The following is a 23,231-nucleotide window of genomic DNA, read 5'->3' on the forward strand; positions in this document are numbered from 1 at the left end:
TTTTTTGGTGAAAATATACATAGCCAAAGATACACCATTTCAAAAATTTTACATATACAGTTCAGTGACATCAATTGCATTCTTCCAGCTGTGCTGCTATTCTCACTATCCTTTTCCAAATTATTCCATCACCATTATCTTCAACTCACTGTCCCCTAGGCTTCCCATCAAACTTTTTGAGTTACTGTTATAAATTTGATCTCATGTAGATAATTCTTTTTTTTTTTGTTTTGTACTTTAGAAGAAGGTTTACAGAACAAATAGTTTCTCATTAAACAGTACACACATTGCCCTATGACAATGGTTAACAACCACATGACATGTCAACACTGTCCTTTCTCAACCTTGGGTTCCCCATCACCAGCTTTCCTGTCCCCTCCTGCCTACTATTCCTTGTCCCTGGACTTCTGTGCTTCATTAGTCCCATTTTGTTTTATGGGGCTGTCCAATCCCCGGCTGAACGGTGAACCTCAGGAGTGACTTCACCACTGAGATAAAAGGGTGTCTGGGGGCCATAGTCTTGGGGTTTCTCCAGTCTCTGTCAGGCCAGTAAATCTGGTCTTTTTTTGTGTGTTAGAAATTTGATTTTTTCTACATCCTTCTCCAGCTCTGTCCAGGACCCTCTGTTGTGATTCCAGTCACAGTAGTCGGTGGTGGTAGCCGGGCACCATCTGGCTGTACTGGACTCAGTATGGTGGAGGCCTTGGTAGCTGTGGTCCATTAGTCCTTTGGACTAATCTATAGATATACTTTCATTTTTTTATCTTCAACAATCATTTGCTATATTAGATCTTAGGAAAATAAAGATAAATAAGATAATTTCCTTGAACTCAGGAGTTCAGAGAATTAAAACTGTCTAGGATTCTAATGCCATAGATCATCTACCCCTAATTTATATATATATACATTCTTTTTTATCTAATATATGTATATATATTCTTTTTTATCTAATCCCATCAAAAAGTCAAAGCCTCAAAAAGATGCAAAGGCAGGATTATTTTAAACCAAATAATGTTCATCTTATACTTTTTCTTTTTCTCTTATCCAGAAAACAACGAAAGTACATATCTGAAATAACAAAATATGGTGTTTTGAGAATTGATTATAAAGAGTGTGATGACTAAGGTTGTGTGTCAACTTGGCTGCACCATGATTCTCAGTGGTTTCTCAGGCAATTATGATGTTGTTATGCTCCATTTTGTGATATAATGCAATCATCTTCTAATGTGATCTGTGATCAACCAATCAGTTGTAAGGGGAGTTTCCTTGGGGATGTGGTCTGTATCCAATATGTATGAACATTCTGGCAAAGCTTGTTGGCTTTTGCTCACTCTGGATCTTCATTCAGCTCATCATCATCTGACCTCTGGTTCTTGGAACTTGAGCCAGTGACCTGCCCTGTTGCCTCCGGATCTTTGCATTCATTAGCCTCCACAGCCTGTGAGCCAGCAGCCTGCCATCTTACCTCCCGATCTTGTATTCATCATCCCATGCAGCTGTGTGAGTCAGGAGAGGCCTCCAGCCTGATGCCTGACCCATGAACTTGGGACTTGCCAGCTTCTACAACTGCATAAGCCATTTCAATTAGAAAATTTAACTCTCTCTCTCTATATATATATACAGATACATACATACATTTATATCTATGTATATAAATATATATATATAAGTATACATAAATATATATATATGAGCCCTGGTGATAGAGTGTTTAACAGCTTGGCTACTAACCAAAAGGTCAGCAGTTCGAATCCACCAGCCACTTTTTGGAAACCCTACAGGGAAGTTCTACTCTGTTGTATAGCATCGCTATGAGTCGGAATCATCTTGACAGCAATAGGGTTTTTGGTTTTGCTTCTCTAGAGAACCCAGCCTAAGATATTTGGTAATGAGATTGGTTCTAGAGAAACAAAATTGTAAGAATGTGATTTCTAAATTGGTTCTCAAATCTGGTTAGTCTTAAAGGCATTGATGACTCTGCTTAAGCAGTAAAGACAGCACTGCTAATCTATTATGTGATTTGGCAATAGGAATATGCAAAATATCACCACCAATAAATCAAGTATTGGTGAGAGGCGAGGCTCTGGGTGATCACATGTTTGATAATTTTCTGTAATTTTTTCAGAATGAGAAGTATTAGGAAGCTGGTTGGTTGGTCCTACTTTCATTAGACAAAGTGATAAAATAAAGAGATGAGCTAAGGGCTTTAGTCACAGTTCCAGTATTGCATAAACAACCTCAAAGGTGCCACTTGTGCCCTGAAAGAAAGTCTTATTTCTTCTAGTAACAGAGCTGATATTGCCAAAAACCAAGCCTGGAGTCTTATCTTAAGAATGGCTAAATTACAATGCCAATTTAATTTCCAACCTTGAATAGTGTCTGAAGATAAAGTGAGGACATTGACTGGAAAGAAATGAGATCATGAAAATTTGGATGGGGACATATAGACAGATAATCAAGAAGTTGGGGATACAGAGCCCCTAAATTGTGTTGAATCACTCCTGTCAACAGAATCAACCCTCTCACTCCCATCTGAAGACATTATTCCATCTTTGCTAATCTACTCTCCCCAGTAAAACCATTAGCCCTTTCACCCCCATCTGATAAGATTAACCCAGCTGTATCTGAAGAGCCTAGACCTATAACTAGAATTAAATGCCAGGGAGTCCCAAAAGGTGAAGTACAAAGTATGACCCAAGAGGAGGTACGCTACCCTCCAAAATAATTGCTTTACTTTTCTAATATATATAAACAGAGACCTGTAGAATATATGTAGGAATGGCTAATGAGGGTGTGGGATAATTATGCAAGGAACCTAGAGTTGGATCAGTCTGAGTTTATTAATATGAGCCCCCTAAGCACATGTTTTTCATTCAATGTTTCAACTTGAAAAGTTAGGAAGGATCTAATAGTTTATTTGGTTGGTTCACTGAAGCATAGATTATGCGACAGCCTACACTAAATCAAATTGAAGTACCAGACATGTCTTGGTATACTGTTGTTGTTGTTGTTAAGTGTCGTCAAGTCAGTTCAGACTATAGTGACCCCATGTACAACAGAACGAAACACAGCCTGGTCCTCTGCCATCCTCATGATCGTTGTTATGCTTCAGCCCATTGTTGCAGCCACTGTGTCAATCCATCTCGTTGAGGGTCTTTCTCTTTTTTGCCGACCTTCTACTTCACCAAGCATTATGTCCTACTCCAGGGATGGATCCCTTCTGATAACATGTCCAAAGTATGTGAGATGAAGTCTTGCCATCCTCACTTCTTTTTCTTTTTATAGTTGTAGTTTAAGTGAAAGTTTACATTTCAAGATACTCTCTCATACAAAAGTTTATACATACATTGTTATGTGACCCTAATTGATCTTCCTATACTGTGACAGCACACTTCTCCTTTCCACCCCTGATTTCCCACGTCCATTCAACCAGCTCCTAACCCTCCCTGCCTTTTCATCTCACCTCCAGACAGAAGCTGCCCATTTAGTCTCATGTATCTACTTGAGCTAAGAAGCACACTCTTCACGAGTATCATTTTATGTTCCACAGTCCAGTCCAATCTTTGTCTAAAGAGTTGGCCTCAGGAATTGTTTTAGTTCTGGGTTGGCAGAGAGTCCGGAGGCCATGCTTTCTTTGGTTCTTCCAGTCTCAGTCAGACAATTAAGTCTGTCTTTTTACTAGAATTTGAGTTCTGCACCCCACCTTTCTCCTGCTCCATCAGGAACTCTGTTGTGTTACATCCTCAATTCTAAGGAGTATTCTGGCTGTACTTCTTCCAAGACAGATTTGTTCATTCTTTTGGCAGTCCATTATATATTCAATATTCTTCACCAAAACCATAATTCAAAGGCATCAATTCTTCTTCAGTCAACCTTCTTCATTGCCCAGCTTTCCCATGCATATGAGACAATTGATAACACCATGGCTTGGATCAGGGGCACCTTAGTCCTTAAAGTGACATGTTTGCTTTTTAACACTTTAAATAGGTATTTTGCAGCAGATTTGCCCAGTGTGATGTATCATTTGATTTCTTGACTGCTGCTTCCATGAGTGTTGATTGTAAAATGAAATCCTTGGCAACTTCAATCTTTTCTCAGTTTATCATGATGTTGCTTATTGATCCAGTTGTGAGGATTTTTGTTTTCTTTATGTTAGATGCAATCCATACTGAAGTCTGTAGACTTTGATCTTCATCAATGGCTCAAATCCTTTTCACTTTCAGTAAGCAAAGTTGTGTCATCTGCATATCTCAGGTTGTTAATAAGTCTTCCTCCAATCTTGATAACCCTTTCTTCTTCATATAGTCCCGCTTCTTGGACTATTTGCTCAGCATACAATCCTGACAGATGCCTTTCCTGACTTTAAACCATGCTGTATACCCTTGTTCTGTTCAAACAACTGCCTCTTGGTCTATGTACAGGTACCTCATGAACACAATTAAGTGTTCTGAAATTCCCATTCTTCACAATGTTATCTATAATTTGTTATGATTCACACAGTCAATTGTCTTTGCGTAGTCCATAAAATACAGGTAAACATCTTTCTGGTATTCGCTTGCTTTCAGCTAGGATACATCCGACATCAGCAATGATATCCCTCATTCCATGTCCTCTTCTGAATCCGGCTTGAATTTCTGGCAGTTACCTGTTGATGTATTGCTGCAGCTGCTTTTGAACGATCTTCAGCAAAATTTTACTTGTGTAATATTAATGATATCGTAAGATAATTTCTGAATTTGGTTGGATCACCTTTATTTGGAATAGGCATAAACATGGGTCTCTTCCAGTTGGTTGGCCAGGTAGCTGTCTGCCAAATTTCTTAACATCAGTGAGTGAGCACTTCCAGCACTGCATCCATTTCTTGAAACATCTCAATTGGTATTCCGTCATTTCCTGGAGCTTTGTTTTTTTGTTTTGCCAATGTCTTCAGTGCGGCTTGGACTTCTTCCTTCACTAACATCGGTTCTTGATTACATGCTACCTCCTGAAATGACTGAATGTCAACCACTTCTCTTTGGTTTAGTGACTGTGTAATTCTTCCATCTTTTTTTGATGCTTCCTGAATCATTCTGTATTTGTCCATAGAATCTTCACTACTGCAACTCGAGGCTTGAGTTTTTTCTTCAGTTCTTTCAGCTTCAAAAATGCCAACTATGTTCTTCCCTTCGGTTTTCTAATTCCAGGTCTTTGCAAATGTCATTATAATACTTTATTTCCTCCTCTCAAGCAGGCTTTTGAAATCTTCTGTTCAGCGCTTTTACTTCATCGTTTCTTCCTTTTGCTTTAGCTACTCGACATTCAAGAGCAAGTTTCAGAGTCTCTTCTGACATCCATTTTGTTTTTTTCTTTTATTCCTATCTTTTCAATGACGCCTTGCTTTCTTCATGTCTGATGTCCTTGATGTCATTCCACAACTAGTCTGGTCTTTGGTCATTATTGTTCAATGTGTCAAATCTATTCTTTAGATGGTCTCTAAATTCATGTGGGTTATACTCAAGGTCATACTTTGCTTCTTGTGGATTCGTTCTAATTTTCTTCAGCTTCAACTTGAACTTGCATATAAGCAATTGATGGTCAGTTCCACAGTCAGCCTCTGGCCTTGTTCTGACTAATGATAGTGAGCTTTTCCATAGCTCTTTCCACAGCTGTATTCGATCTGATTGCTGTGTATTGCATCCATGTGCATAGTTGCTATTTACGTTGTTGAAAAAGATGTTTGCAATGAAAAGTCGTTGGTCTTGCAAACTGACAGACATGTGAGGGTTAGTATATGAAGAATAAGGTATTCAAAGGTTTAGGGAAATAGGCATGTTAGAGTGTATTCATCAGGTTAGACCCACCAACCCACACAACGAGTGTGCAGAGGTCACAACTTTTACCACAACAGTGGAGAATAAATTTCTGAAGGCAGCCCCAGCATCCTTGAAGACTGCTGTGATTGCTATTTTCCATTAATTAGATTTGACAGTATGAACTGCCCTAACTGAATCAAGACACCTAACTACAATGAGGCTGATTGGACCCCATTGTGGTAGGGTCCAAGTGGCAACACTCAACTGACAAAGATGAGCTGGGCATAGATACTGTAATGGTCTTTGGAGTCAAAGCAGTAATCAGAATAGTCTGACTCTTATGGACTTATGGAGTTGGCTACTTAGTCATGGTATCCCTAGAAGTGAAATACATGGCAAATTTACTAAATATTTACTTGATCTGTACAAGCAGAAGAATTCTAGGTCAAGTGAATGGCAGTGTAACCTGAATAGTCAGAACAGAGCATCACAGCTCCTCAATCAATTCCCAGACTTGAGCCAGTTTATAGACCCACAATCCCTTGAATGAAGGGGAAAGTGAGTCCCCTTGAAGAAGGACCCCACTACATTGACAAAAATTTTTACTGTTAATCTTTCTCCCAGTCTTCCCCAAAGGATCTATGGCCTTGTACAAGAGTTCATTGGGGAAAAGGAAATAATCAGACTTTTCAGGGATTACTGGATACTGGCTCTGTGCTAACACTCATTTCAGAAGACATAAAACATCACTGTGGCTCAGCAGTCAGAGTGGGGAGCATATAGAGGTCAAATAATTAATGGAGTCTTTGTTTAGTTTTGCCTCACAGTGGGTCCAGTGTGTCCTCCAACCCATCCTTTAGTGACTTCCCGGTTTCAGAATGTATATTTATAATAGATATACTCAGCATTTTGCAGAACTCCCACATTGGGTCTCTGACAAGTAGAGGAAGGGCTATTATGATAGGAGAAGCTAAATGGAAGCCATTAGAACTGCCCTTACTTAGGAAAATAGTGAACCAAAAACAATATTACATTCTTGGAAGGATAGCTGAGATTACTGCCATGATTAAGGACCTGAAGGATGCAGGGGTGGTGATTTCCATCACATCCCCATTCAACTCACCTATTTAGCCTGTGCAAAAAACAGATGGACCTTGGAGAATGACAGTGGATTATTGTAAACTTAACTAGGTGGTAACTCCAATTGCAGCTGCTATTCCAGATGTGGTTTCATTGCTTGAGCAAATTAATACATTTCCTGGTACCTGTTACGAAGCTATTGATCTGGCCAATGCTGTTTTTTTGATACTAGCTTTGAATAAACATCAGCAGCAATTTGCCTTCAGACCGTAAGGTCAGCAAAACACCTTTATTGTCCTACTTCAAGGGTATATTAGCTTTCCATCCCTATGTCATAATTTTTCTGCAGGGGATTTGATCGTCTTTCTCTTCCACAAAATGTCCCACTGGTCCATTACATTAATGGCATTTTGTTAACTGGACCTAGTAAGGAGGACTTGTCAATGATTCTAGACTTATTGGTAAAACATTTGGGTGCTAGAGGATGACAAATTAATCTGACAAAAATTTCTAGGGGTCCAGCGGTGTGAGATATGTTGAGAAATTCATTCTAAAGTGAAGGATAAGTTGTTACATCTGGCCCTTCCTACAATTAAAAATAAAGCACAATGCTTAGTGGGTCTCTTTAGATTTTGCAGGCAAAATATCCCTCATTTGGGTGTGCTACTCCAGACTATGTATCAAGTGACTTGAAAAGCTGCTAGTTTTGAGTGGACCCCAGAACAAGAGAAACTTCTGCAACAGGTTCAGGCTGCTGTGCAACCTATTCTGCAACTTGAGCCATATGATTCAGCTGATTCCATGGTTCATGAAGTGTCAGTGCAGATAGAGATGCTGTTTGGAGTTTTTGGCAGGCCCCTACTGGTGAATCACAGTGAAGACCCTTAGGATTTTGGAGCAAAGCCCTGTCATCCTCTGCAGATAACTACTCTCCTTCTGATAAACAGCTTTGGCTTTTTACGGGGGCTTAGTAGAGATGGAACGCTCAAGTTGCCATGCAGCCTGGGCTGCCCATCATGAGCTAGGTGTTGTCTGATCCACAGCACTATAAAGTCAGACGTACACAGCAGCACTCCATCATTAAATGGAATTGGTGTATACAAGATTGGGCCCGAGCAGGACCTGAAGGCACAAGTAAGTTGCATGAAGAAATGGCCCAAATGTCCGTGGTCTCCACACCTGGCACATTATTTGCCCTTTCCCAGTATGCACCTATGGCCTCATGAGGAGTTCCTTATGATCAACTGACTGAGGAAGAGAAAACTCATGCCTGGTTTTCAGATAGTTTTGTGCAATATTCAGACACCACTTGAAAGTGGACAGCTGCAGCACTACAGCCCCTTTCTGAGACCTCCTTGAAGGACAGTGGTGAAGGGTAATCCTCCCAATGGCACAACTTTAAGCAATGCACCTGGTTGTTAACTTTGCTTGGAAGGAGAAATGGCCAGATGTGCAATTGTATACTGATTCATGGGCTGTAGCCAAAGGTTTGGCTGAATGGTCAGGAACTTGGAAGGAATTTGATTGGAAAATTGGTGACAAGAAGTATGGGGAAGAGGTATGTGGATAAGACCCCTCTGAATGGGCCAACGAAGTGAAGATATTTGTGTTTCATGTGAATGCTCACCAAAGGCTGATCTAGGCAGAGGAGGATTTTAACAATGAAGTGGATAGCTTGACACATTCTATAAAAACCACTCATCCTCTTTCCCCAACCACTCCTGGCATTACCCAATAGGCTCATGAACAAATGGGAGTGGCACTACTCAGCATTACCCCTAGTGATCCCTTACAATATTTTTCTTTACTGTCCCCATGACCATATGCTCTGAGGGTCTAGAGATGTTAGTTCCAAAAGGAGGATTGCTCCCACCAGAAGATATTACACTCATTCCATTGAACTGGTAGTTAAGAATATCACCTGGCCACTTTGGGCTCCTCATGCCTCTGGATCAACAGATAAAGAAAGGAGTTACTGTATTATTTGGTGTGATCAATCCTGATTACCAAGAGGAAATCAGATTGATATTACATAATGAAGGTAAAGAAGAATATGAGCAGAAGGCAGGAGATCCCTTAGGAAGTCTCTTAGTACTACCATGCCCTGTGATTAAGGTCAATGGAAAACTATAGCAACCCAATTCTGACGTGACTACTAATGGCCTAGACGCTTCAGGAATGAAGGTTTGGGTCACCCCACCAGGCAAAGAACCATGACCAGCTGAGGTGTTTGCTGAAGGCAAAGGTAATACTGGATGGGTGGTAGAAGAAGGTAGTTAGGACCATGTGACCAACTGCAAAAATGAGAACTCTAATTGTTATGAGTATTTCTTCCTTGTATGCATACATTAAATATTTTTGTTATCTTCACTTATAAAATATAAGATGAAAACGGGGCTAATTCATTTTTGACATGTTAGACATGTTAGTTGTATCATGTTAGGAGCGAGTATGACTTGTAATTGTCTTTATTTAGAAATAGTGTATGGTTTAAGGAGATGTGTACAGGTGCCAAGTTTACAAGGGGTGGACTGTGATCGTTAAGGTTGTGTGTCAATCTGGCCTGTGAGCCGGCAGCCTGGTGTCTTACCTACCAATCTTGGATTCATCAGCCTCTGCAGCCCATGAGCCAGGAGCCTGCAATCTGACCTGCAATCTTGGTGTCGTCAACCCCTTAAGCTACATGAGTCAGGAGAAACCTCCAGCCTCCAGCCTGACCCATGGACTTGAGACTTGCCAGCCTTTATAACCAAGTGAACTATTTCTTTGAGATAAATCTCTCTCCTTATATATATATTTGTGTGCATATACATATGTGTATATATATATACATATATATATATGCTTCACTGGTTTTACTTCTCTAGAGAACACACCCTAAGACAGAGAGTTATCTGTGGTTTATTTTAAAGCAATGACACTTCCTGCTTTATTCATTTATGTTAGTTTTACAATTATTTCCCTATGACCTATGAGTCAGAGCCACAAATTCCAACTCATTAAAAAGAATTATTTGTGCTTATAAGCTCCATCCACATTTAAGCATTGTGGCTTTTAAATAGTCAATGTTCACCCCAGGATGAGATATGAGTGGAATTTCTTGTAATTCTGCAGCTTTTTACATGTGTAAAAATCAATAAGGTTTTATTCAGTCACATTCTATCATCTCTCTTGTGCTTCTCAGGCCAACACATAATCACAAATCATATAGAAAAATTTCGTCGTTTTAAATACAAAGAAAGAAAAAATCTATTAAGTATTTTGGTATTAAATGCTAATAAGAATTTCAAGATTCATTTGGGGAAATGTTTGGAGTTTTGTGTATATCATATATTAAATGATATTGAATCAATATATAAGATAATTTTAGTGAATTTGAATCACATCTAACAAAAGAAAATGTATTTCCTTAATCCAATAAAAAACAAATCTGAGAATAAAACAGATATATTTTTTAAAGAGTTAAAATTACAAACTTAAAACCATCTTGGAATACACACGCACACACACACACGCACATATACACACACATGTTCTTAGTAGTTTATGCATGTAATCTGCTATAAAGATTTATTTCTGTGCATTTGGAATAGTACCTTGTTTTATATGGGCTCCACTCAAACAAGTGTCAATAAAATCTTTCCAGCACCTCACAAATGACACATTTTATTTATTTTTCTTGGTTTCTCTCCATTTTCCTTCTTAAACCACATAAATCAACATAAAAATAATAAGGTCCTTGACAAGAACTCAGAAAGACAATTCAAATCAAAGATTTAACTTGAAAATATCAAGGAAATTAAGTAATAAAGTAACATGTAACATATTTTCTGTAGGATTTCCTATAATTCATTACTTTATGTAGGAAAGTTTTCTTACATCTAGTAATTTGAAAGCATATTTCAAAATCTGTATATATCCCTATTGGTTGATTGAGAAAAGTGGCTCTGAAAGAAAGTTTAGCAATCTTGGTAGAAAATACATTTTTGACCAAGACTCACTAGTGCACTTGGGCATGTTATTATCCACCCTCTATGTCCATATTTTATCAATTATTCTACTTTGCCCTCTTATTGAACATTCAGAAGGAACTAAGTAATGAATCAGATTTCCTTTCATGAGTAAGCTGAACTCACAAGTCTTACTTTACAATCGACTTCCCTCACCATCTGTCACAATGATCAACTTCTTCAGGGAAGCCAGTCTGCTTTAGTTCTTAAAAAAACAAAAAAAACAAAAAAAACTATATTCAAATCTAAATACTCTTCCATCTCCACTATCGCTGCTCTAGTTCAGGTTCTGTCATTGCTTGGCTAAATATCTAATACAACATCCTTATTTTAGCTTAATATACCTAAGCAGGAAAGGTGTGGTTTCTGTGTGAACTGAGCTATAAGTCAGGTGTTGGCAGTTCCTCTAATCAGGAATTAACTTTCCAGTGGTGATAAATTGGCAGGATGTTAGAAGAGCTTCATCTCAAATGCTGTTATTAGGCCACTGCAGGTGCTTTAGCCACACCTAAATAATGAGAGATGGTTTTATTAATATGATGAATATAAAAAATGAATTTGTTAAATGACAAATGCTGAAAGTTGTCTCTTACTGGAAAAATTTAAATCTTTATGATATGTGAATTATAAAAATATTTAAAAACATGTCCTGTCCTTTTTATGAACATGATTTATGAATCTAGTCAGGCCTGTATCCAGTACACTTGAGGTTGTTGCCTGAGCCTTGATCCTAAGTAGAACTATTCACATTGGTTAAGAGAATTTCTTGTTATTCTTTGAAGATAACGACCACAACAGAATCCTGACTATGGAATTTTGACACAATAGCCTTATGAACCTTTCATGTCAGTGGTGATGGAAAGACAAAAATAACAAAGAGCTAGTACTTCATTGAGTTTTCATAAGAAGTTCTTTTATTTGTTTTTCTCCTCAAAGGTGTTTTAATAAAAATTTGATGAAATTTCATAAATTTTGTAGCAAACTTTGTAGCAAGCTTATAGGAGAGTAACTACACAAAAATTTCTATCATGACTAAAAAGGCCTAATTTAGTTTTGGGTAGCTAAATTGACTTAAGTGATGTCTTAACCACATCTCCAGTATCATTATTCTTCTTCAATCTGATATTTTTTCTTTGTACTCTATTCGCCACAGAAAACTTGGAAATTTTTCATATTACTCTTCTGCTTAAACATTTCAAAGTGTTCTCAATGCTGTTAGGGCATCAAAATAACTTCATAGGGCCTGCACCATTACATCCTTACCCTCTCTCTCCAGCCGGAACTCAGGTTATTCTCTCCCTCAATGACTACTTTTTGCCCATCCCCACACACGTTCTTTGGGGTGCTTTTAATTCCTAGAACATTTTTAATACTTCTTAACTGTTATTTCTTCCTGCCGTCTCTTCAACCTACTTTTTGCCTGAGTAACTCCTTAAGCCCTCGACACACATGTCGTTTTTTTTAAGCAAATCTTTTCTGAAATTCCAGATTAGTTTAGGTTTCTCTGTTAATGCACATTGAACTTTTCTTACACAAGATCCTGTTTGCCTTGTTAAGTATTCTATTCCCAGTGCCTTAGCTTAATAACAATCATGAGGATGCTGCTAGATCCAGCAGTATTTTGTTCTGTTGTACATAGGGTCAGAACTGACACAACAGCACCTAACAAAAATAACAACTGTACTCTTTACTTCAGAGCACACATAAAATAAAATTACTGAAGAAAAGATATAAGACAAGAAGGAAGGAAACAAAGAAAATATCACTAAGAACCATTTTGCAGGCCAACTCTTGATATTAGTTCTCATGTTAGCCCATGATAAGGGTTAACAAAAGAAATTATCTTATTTATTGGCAAACTTATAATTTACAATTTAGATTACCCCATGCTTGCCTTATTCCCCACTCTTAAGCTTCTACTCAAAATTCATATAAAAATATTATAGGTGAGCAGAGTAAACATGGCGCTATAGACAGAAGCACCGTGCCATCTCCCCTCAGCAAAGACCTGAAAAACAAAGTAAAACAGAGACAAACATTAATCCTGGAACCCTAAGTGTCAAATGAAGAGATAAAGAATACAGATAAGCACAGAATGGAATAAAAAACTGACAGAGAACAGAGACCAAGGAGAGATATGAGCAGAGGTCCCCTATCAGCTAACTCAACATGGATTCTCTATCTTGGACACCTGTCAGAGATTGGAAGACAGGGGTATGGGAAAGCAGCTTCATGTAGCTCCCAGCAGGAGATAGAGTACCTGGTAACCAGCAATATATGCTCTCCCACCTCCTTCTCCCTTTTACTCAACCTCTGCCAATTCATAGCTGGCTGTGGTCACTTGTCCAGCTGAGAAGTGCAGGGTCCATGCCTTTTGGATTCAGCTCGCCCACGTCAGAGATCAGTGGACAGCGAATATGGAAAAGTGACATCATGGAGCTCCCAGCAGGAGACAGAACAACTGCTCCTTTAGCACTCTTTCTGTTTGTTTGCTTTTGGCTCCTGTTTATCTCTTCTGTTTTGCATACCCATCTCAGCTCCACACATCAAAACCTCTGCCTTCCTTCCTGTCTACCTGCACCATGCACTGAACATCACACCCCTGAGCAGAACAGGCATGACCTACTGGAATCTACCCTGCGCTGATTCCCAGCCCACCCTGTTGGCCCTAGTAGTGCCACAAACAACCTATCCTAGCCCTGTCCTTCAGCTGGACATATTCTGCTGCACAATAGATGAGCGATTGGCTATACCCATTGGACAAGGAAGTGAAAACTATCATGCCCACAGGTGGGCAAACAACAAAGAACACACAGACCACCTGCTCAGACATAACAAAATAAAACAAAAACGCAAGATGAAACAAACAAATCTATGATCAATAAATGAGGAAAATAACTACGAAATGTCCCAAGGACACCAGAAAATATAAAAACACACACAAAAAAGGACAGGATGGTTCCAGTAGGTTTCCAAAGTAAAACACCAGATGACTTTCCAGTAGAAGAAAAGGCACTAAAGTTACCTAATAGGGAATTCAAATCTCTAATATTCAGAGCTATCCAAGAGTTGAAGCAAAATGCAGGAAAAAAAATTAGGAAAAAAAAAAAAGACAAATTCATGGAAAAGGCAGACAAATTTATGGAAAATACAGACAAAAAATGGAAGAATTCACAAAAATAATACAGGAACAAAATGTCAAAATAAATTCACAATTAGAAATCCAAAAGATAAACAACAAGATTCCAGAAATGGACAGTGTCATAGAAGGGCTGAAGAGCAGGTTTAAAAAGATGGAAGACAGGATCGGTGAAATTGAAGACAAACATTTGGATGAAACTTTGTTTGAGGAAACGTCAGAAAAAAAGAACAAAGAAAAATGAAGAAAACCTGAGAATTATGTAGGAACAATTGAAAGAAAAATTTGCAAGTGATCAGAGTTCCAGAACAGAGACAGAAAACGGAAAACACAGAGAGAATCATTGAAGAATGCTGACAGAACACTTCCTTAATATCATGAAAGATGAAAAGATGACCATCCAAGAAGCTCAACACACCTTATATAGAATAGACCCCAAAAGAAAATCACCAAGGCATATTATAATCACACTCACTAAAACCAAAAACAAAGAATCCTGAGAGCAGCTGGAGAAAAATGAAAAGTCACTCACAGAGGAGAAACAATAAGACTAAGCTCTGATTATTTGGCAGAAACCATGCAGGCAAGAAGGCAATGGGATGACATATAAAACCTTGAAAGAAAAAATTGCCTACCAAGAATAATATATCCTGCAAAACTCTCATTCAAATATGATGGTGAATTTACGAGATTTTCAAATTAACAGAAGTGAAGGGAATGTGTAAAAACCAAACCAAACTTAAAAGAATTATTAAAGGGAATCCTTCAGTCTGAGAAGAAACAACATCAGACCACAGCCTGAATCTATGATGCAAGATTGTAACAGCCAGATACCAACCTAAGAAATGAATTCTCAAGGACTATCCCAAACAAAAAGAATTACAACAGGGAATCAGAGAGGTTAATTTGCAAATGACAACAATATCAGAAAAATAAAAGAGGGAATAAATGATGTAGGTATAGAAGTTTATAATGGAGAGGAAGATAAGGCAATGCCAAGTGATAATAGAATGTCCAAACCTAGGAAGATAAAGATAAATTTCAAGGAAACCACAAAGAAAGCTAACAAACCTACTTATCAAAATACAGAAGAAACACATAAAGTCTCAGTAAAAACAAAATCTACAAAAACAAAAGAAATGAAAAAAAAATCCACAAACAAAAAGAATTCAGCACAGGAGTGTAAGAGGAACAAAGAAAATGTCAGCACCACAAAAAAAAAAAAAAAGGACTACAAAATGACAGCAATACACTCACACCTATCAATAATTACATTGAATGTAAATGGCCTCAATGTGCCCATAAAGAGACAGAGAGTGACAGAGTGGATAAAAATACAGGATCCATCAATATGCTGTCTACAAGAGAAACACCTTAGAAACAAAGACATAAATTTATTAAAAATCAAAGGATGGAAAAAAAAGTATCGAGCAAATAGCTACTAAAAAAGAGCAGGAGTGGCAATACTAATCTCAGATAGAATAGATTTTAAAACAAAATCCACCATAAAAGACAAAGAAGGGCACTATATAGTGATTAAAGGGGCAATCCACAACACTGAAAACAGAAATGAACAGTTCCACAATAATACTAGAAGACTTCAACACATCAATTTCAGTAAAGGACAGAACATCTAGAAAGAAACTCAACAAAGTTACAGAAGAACTAAAGGGCACAGTCAACCAAATTGAACTCATAGACATATATAGAAAAATCCACCCAATAGCTGCAAAGTACACCTTCTTTTCCAATGGACACGGCATATTCTCCAGAAAAAAAACACATCTTAGGCCACAGAGAAACCCTCAACAAAATCCAAAACATTGAGATGATACAAAGTATCTTCTCTGACCACAATGCCACCAAGATAGAAATTAACAACAGGAAGAGCAAGGAAAAAAAATCAATTACATGAAAACTTAATAACACCCTGCTTTAAAAGCACTAGGTAATAGAAAAAATCACTGACAGAATCAAAAAAATTCCTAGAATCAAATGAGAATGAAAACACATCATACCAAAACCTTTGGGACACAGCAAAGGCAGTCCTCAGAGGACAATTTATAGCCATAGATGCACACATCAAAAAAGAAGAAAGAGACAAAATCAAAACAGTAGCTACACAACATGAACAAATAGAAAGAGAACAGGAAAAAAAGCCCACAGCTACCAGAAGAAAAGAAATAATAAAGACAAGAGCAGAAATAAATGAAATAGAGACTAGAAAAATAATACAAAGAATCAATGAAACCAAAAGTTGGTTCTTTTGAAAGGATCAACAAAATCAACAAACCACTGGCCAAACTGACAAAAGAAAAACAGGAGAGGATGCAAATAAACCAAATAAGAAATCAAATGGAGGACATTACAATAGACCCGAAATAAAAAGGATCTAACAGAGTACTATGAAAAACTATACTCCAAAATTTATGAAAACCTAGAGGAAACAGACAAATTTCTAGTAGCACACTACCTACCCAAACTAACAAAAAATTATGTTGAAAATCTGAACAGACTCATAACAAGAGAAGAGATTGAAAAGGTAATTAAAAAAACTCTCAACAAAAGAAACTCCTGGTCCAGTTGGTTTCACCGGAGAATTCTACCAAACATTCAGAGAAGAGCTTACACCAGTACTACTCAAACTATTTCAGAACATAGAAAAGGAAGGGATATTCCCAAATTCATTCTAGGAAGCCGGAATAACCCTAATACCAAATCAAGGCAAACACACCACAAAAAAAGAAAATTACAGACTGTCATGGATTGAATTGTGTTCCCCCAAAATGTCTGTCAGTTTGACTGGGTCTTGATTCCTAGTATTGTATGGTTGTGTAATCTGATGTGATTTCCTTATGTGTTATAAACTCTATCACCATGATGAGGTTTTACTGATGAGGTCTGCAAGACTGGATAGTGTCTTAATCCAATCTCTTGAGATATAAAAGAAAGAAGCAAGCAGAGACACATGGGAACCTCATACAACCAAGAAAGCAGTGGCAGAGCTCATCCTTTGGACTTGAGGTTCCTGCGCTGAGATGCTCCCAGACCAAGGGAAGACTGATGCATCACAAGGACCTTCCTCCAGAGCCAATAGAGACGGAAAGCCTTCTCCTGGTGCTGATGCCATGAATTTGGATTTGTAGCCTACTGGACTGTGAGAGAATAAATTTCTCTTTGTTAAAACCACCCACTTGTGGTATTTATGTTAGAGCAGCACTAGATGACTAAGACACAGACTAATGTCTCTCATGAACATAGATGCAAAAATTCTTAACAAAATTCTAGCAAATAGACTTCAGCATCAGATCAAAAAAATAATACAACACAACCAAGTAGGATTCATACCAGATATGTAAGGATGGCTCCACATTAGAAAATAAATCAAAGTAATCCACCACATAAATAAAAGGAAATAAAAAAATCACATGGTCATCTCAATCAAGGCAGAAAAGGCATTCAACAAAGTCCAACACCCATTCCTGATAAAAACTCTCAATAAAATATGCATAGAAGGGAAATTTCTCGCCATAATAAGGGGCATCTATGCAAAAAACAATGGCCAACGTCATTCTTAATGGAGAGTGGCTGAAAACATTCCCCTTGAGAACAGGAACAAGACAAGGATGCCCTTTACCACTACCTATTTAACATTGTGCTGGAAGTCGTAGCTAGAGTAATAAGGTAAGACAAATAAATAAAGGGCATCCAAATTGGTAAAGAAGAAGTAAAACTGTCCCTGTTTGTGGATGATATGATACTACACATAGAAAACCCAAAAGACTCCACGAGAACACTACTGGAAGTAATAGAAAGATTCAGCAGAGTAGCAGGATAAAAAACAAACATACAAAATCAGCTGGATTCCTATATACCAATAAAGAGAATGAAGAAAAGAAAGTCAGAAAAACAATACCATTAATAAAAGCCTCTAAAAAAATAAAATACTTAGGAATAAATCTAATCAGGGATGTAAAAGATCTATACAAAGAAAACTACAAAACACTACTGCAAGAAACCAAAAGAGATCTACAAAAATGGAAAAACATACCATGCTTATGAACAGGTAGACTCAGTATTATGAAAATGACAATTCTACCCAAAGCAATTTATAAATAAAATGCAATCCAGATTCAAATACCAGCAACATTCTTTAAAGAGATGGAAAAACTAATTATCAATTTTATATGGTGAGATGGTTAATATTGTGTGTCAACTTGGCTGGACCATGATTCTCAGTGTTTTAATGTGATCACTCCCATGATTGAATATACTGTGAGCAGCCAATCAGATGAAAGGGAGTCTCCTTGGGTGTGTGGCCTGCATCTGAATATAAGCAGACATTCTGGCTTTTTGCTTTCTCTGGACCCTGTGGCTGCCTCCTGTCATCTCAGCTCCAGTTCTTGGGACTTGAGCTGTCAGCTTATCTACCAAACTTGGGATTCATCCATCTGCACAACCTGTGAGCAGGAGCCCTGGTCTCCCACCTGGCGATCTTGGGCTTGCCAGCTTCTGCAGCTTCGTGACTTGGGAGAGGCCTCTACCCTGATCCACAGACTTGCGATATTCTAGCCTCTACAATTGTGTGGGGTGTTTCCTTGACATAAATCTCTCTTTATATATATTTATACACTTTACTGGCTTTGCTTCTCTAGGGAACCCAGCCTAAGACATATGGAAATGGAAGAAGCCCTAGATAAGTAAAGCACTGTTGAAGAAGAAGAATAAAGTAGGAAGACCTGATCTCAGAACCTCCTATACACTTATGGTAATAAAAACAGCCTGGTATTAGTACGACGACAGATGCATCAACCATTGGAACAAAATTGAGAACCCAGATGTAAATCTGTCCACCTATGGTCACCTGACCTTCAACAAGGGTCCAAAGTCCATCAGATGGGGAAAAGACAGTCTTTTTAACAAATGGTGCGGGCAAAACCTGATGTCCATCTGCAAAAAAATGAAACAGAACCCATACCTCACACCATATACGAAAACTAATTAAAAATGGATCAAAGACATGAACAGAAAGCCTAAAACTATACAGATCATAGAACAAAAAACAGGATCAGTGCTAGAGGCCCTAATACACAGCATTAACAGGATACATACCATAACCAACAACATATGAAAACTCCAGAAGAAAAGTTAGATAACTGGGATCTTCTAAAAATTAAACACTTATGCTCATCAAAAGACTTCACTAAAAAAGTAAAAAGAGAACCTACAGACTGGGAAAAAATTTTGGCCATTACAGATCAGACAAATGTCTAATCTCTAAAATCCATAGGAAAATCTAGTATCTCTACAACAAATAATCCAGTTAAAAAATGGGCAAAGGAAATTAACAGACACTTCACCAAAGAAGACATTCAAGCGGCAAACAGACACAAGAGGAAATGCTAGTGATCACTAGCCATTAGAGAAATGCAAATCAAAACCACAGTGAGATACCATCTCACCCTGGCATTACTGGCATGAATCAAAAAAACAGGAGTTGACAAATGTTGAAAAGGCTGCAGGGAGATCAGAACTCTTATGCACTGCTAGTGGGAATGCAAAATGATACAACCATTCTGGAAAATGATATGACAATTTTTTAGAAAACTAGAAATAGAGATACCATAGATCCAGCAATCTCACTCCTAAGAATATATCCTAGACAAATAAGAGTCATTACAAGAATAGACATATGTACACTCCTGTTTATTGCAGCTTTGTTCACAGTAACAAAAAAAAAATGGAAGCAACCTAGAGCAACCATCAACAGATGAGTGAATAAAAAAAATATATTATAGGCATTACATAGGAATTATTGTATGCTGTTACTGTTAAGGCTGAGCAAAAAAGAAAGTCTGGGCAGTTGGTTCAAGAGACAAAGTTCATCTATATTGAGCAGTGAGCAATATAATGTTATATATTAGATATAATATGAGGGTATATTCAACAAGGTATAGAGGCTGAAGTGATAAAAGGGCAAAATGTGTTCCTTCAATCTGGCTTAAGCACAGCCTTAGAAGGTAGTGCAACATTTTAGAGTATGAATGTTAGACCTACCAACCACCATTCTCTTTTTATTCCTTACTATGCACTGTATACAGACTTTTACAACAGTAACCGTGTCTTCTTTAAGACAAGTAGATGATACATTCCAAGTTAATTTTGTATGAAAGAAGTGAATGAGGAACAAAAATATATTTACATGAAATTATCAAGTCTTAGTTTGCTCAAGATGAGCTCAGTCATACTAAACTCACTTGGAAACTTTGAAATAATTCAAGATTTTGAGATATATTACCAAAATATTTGATAAATCTAAGGAAGAATTAATTATTATAGCCAAATTACCAACAGGTACACAATGAGGGAGTATGCCTAAAAATACCACCAAGTAAGATCTTTGTGAGATATCATAATCAGATACAAAGAAAGTCTTAGAGTTTATCTTTTCAATGACCAAAAACAGAACTAACAGTTTTGAAAAGTGAACTTTAATGATGAAAGTATTAGTCTTTTTTTGCTATTTAACAAACTGTCCATAAATACTACTGGCTTATAACAACAAGCATGTATATATCACACATATTATAAAATCATATGTGGACAATTATGGATTGTCTTCTACAGCTCTGCTTCACATGTCTTCCATATCTTGGATCTAAGCTAAAGATAGATATAGACCCTGTCTTGGACATGTTATTCTCATGGTAGTGGGAAAAAGCAAAAGAACAGGCATAAACATGCAATGAGTCAAAGCTTTTGCTTAATAATATAATATGTTACTTCTTCTCACATTCCTTTGGACAAAGTAGTTATATGCCAGCACAATGACCAAAGAATTATATCCCTCACATAGAAAATAAAGCAAGGCCCATGGCAATGTTGTCATCATTGTTGTTAGGTGCCATCAGGTTGGCTCTGACTCATAGCCACCAGGTACAATAGAATGAAACACTGCCCAGTCCTGCGCCGTCCTCACAATTGTTGCTATGCTTGAGCCCATTGTTGCAGCCACTGTGTCAATCCATCTCCTTGAGGGCATTCCTCTTTTTCACTGACCTTCTACCTCACCTAGTGTCTTAGTTATCTACTGCTGCCATAACAGAAATACCACAAGTGAATGGCTTTAACAGAGAGAAATTTATTCTCTCACAGTCTGGTAGGCTACAAGTCCAAATTCAGGGCGTCAGCTGCAGGAGAAGTCTTTCTCTCTCTGTCGGCTATGGAGGAAGGTCCCTGTAATCAATCTTTCCCTGGTCAAGGAGCTTGTCAGGAACAGGGACCCCAGGTCCAAAGGATGCACTTTGCTCCCGGCACAGCTTTCTTGGAGGTATGAAGTCCCCTTGTCTCTCTTCTGGCTTTTATCTTCTATATTTCAAGAGATTGGCTTAAATTGTAGATTAATCTTGTAGATTGAGTTTATATGACTGCCACTAATCCCATCTCACCAACATCCTAGAGACAACATTTACAACACATAGGGAAATCATGTCAGAAGACAAAATGGTAGGCAATCACACAACACTGGGAATCACGACCTAGCCAAATTAACAGATATTTTTGGGGGACACAATTCAATACATGACATTCCACCCTTTGACCCCCCAAAATTCATGTCCTTTCCACAAGTAAGTAAAACACATTCACCCAGTCATATCATAACAAGTGTTATTCAACTTGAAGTCAAAAATCCAAAAGTTCTTCTTCATCTGTGAAATCTAGAATACAAGTTATCTGCTTCCAAAGTACAATGATGGAACAGAAACAAGCTAGACATTTCCATTAAAATGGGAGAAATTAGAGGGAAAGATGGCATAACAGGCACCAGACAAGTAAGTAGAACATATTACATTAGCTTTCAAGACTTGAAAATAATCCTCTGTTCTCTGAAATCATTTACAGAATGGTCCTGACCTCTATACTCTGGGTGTTGGCCACACTCTCCAGATTCTGGGTGGAGGCCCCTTAGCCCTGGGCTTCAGCTCCACCTTCCAGGTTCACTGGGACAGCAACTCTGCTCCCTCAGATTTAGGTGCACCATTCTTCTAGTCCATCTGAGTGGTGACTCCACCCTTAGAAACTGCAGAGGCCATGGATCCATACTTTGAGACCACTGAGGTCGTGGCATAGCCGTTGAGACTGAGGCAGCTCTGATTCCTGTGTTCCTTGTCTCTTCAGCTTCTGCTTCCTGATTCCTTGGACTCTCCACTTCTCTAACCTTGATGCCTGTTCTGGCCTGCTGGGGCAAGTGTTCCAAAGCTCTGTAGCTCCACCAATAAGTGCTTGGAGGCACCCCTCTCCGTCATTAAACTTCAACCGGAAGGCACTCAGCTCTCTTGCTCCTTGGGTTCGCAAGCCTAGCTCCACTGATAAGTGCCTGGAGGCACCCTCCTCATCCAGGAAGCCTCCTGCACAAAGGCACTCGGGTCTCTTGCTCCAAGGGTCAGCTTCAGTGCTGTGTCATGCTGGTCTCCTGGTTCTGCGGCTGTTATTTCTCTACCACTGCTGGTTCTCTGCTGCTGTCGGTTCTTTGTGGCTTCCAGTTCTCTGCTGATTCTTGCTGTCTGTGCCGTCTGCAGTGTAGCAGCTCTCCTCATTTACTTCTGAGTCCTCTATCCATTCACAGGTTCAAAATTGCTTCTACATTTTAGGTATCTGTTAGAGCAGCATCCCACTCCTGGTACCAAATCCTGTCTTAGTTATCTAATGCTGCTATAACAGAAATACTACAAGTGGATGGCTTTAACAAAGAGAAATTTATTCTCTCACAGTCTAGTAGGCTACAAGTCCAAATTCAGGGCATCAGCTCCAGGGGAAATCTTTCTCCGTAGGCTCTGGAGGAAGGTCCTTGTCATCAATCGTCCCTTGGTCAAGGGCCTCTCAGGCACAGGAACTCCAGGTCAAAAGGACACACTCTGCTCCCTGTGCTACTTTCTTGGTGGTATGATGTCCTCTTGTCTTTCTGCTTGCTTCTCTCTTTTATATTTTGAAGAGATGGGCTTAAATTGTAGATTAATTTTACAGATTGAGTTTATATAACTGCCACTAATCCCATCTCATCAACATCCTAGAGACAAGATTTACAACACATAGGGAAATCAAATCAGATGACAAAATGGTGGACAATCACACAACACTGGGAATCGTGATCTAACCAAGTTGACAGATATTTTTGGGGGGCGGACAAAATTCAATCCATGATACCAAGCA

This window comes from Trichechus manatus, unplaced genomic scaffold, assembly GCF_000243295.1.
Source record: "Trichechus manatus latirostris isolate Lorelei unplaced genomic scaffold, TriManLat1.0 scaffold00055, whole genome shotgun sequence".
NCBI classification, from domain to species: Eukaryota; Metazoa; Chordata; class Mammalia; order Sirenia; family Trichechidae; genus Trichechus; species Trichechus manatus.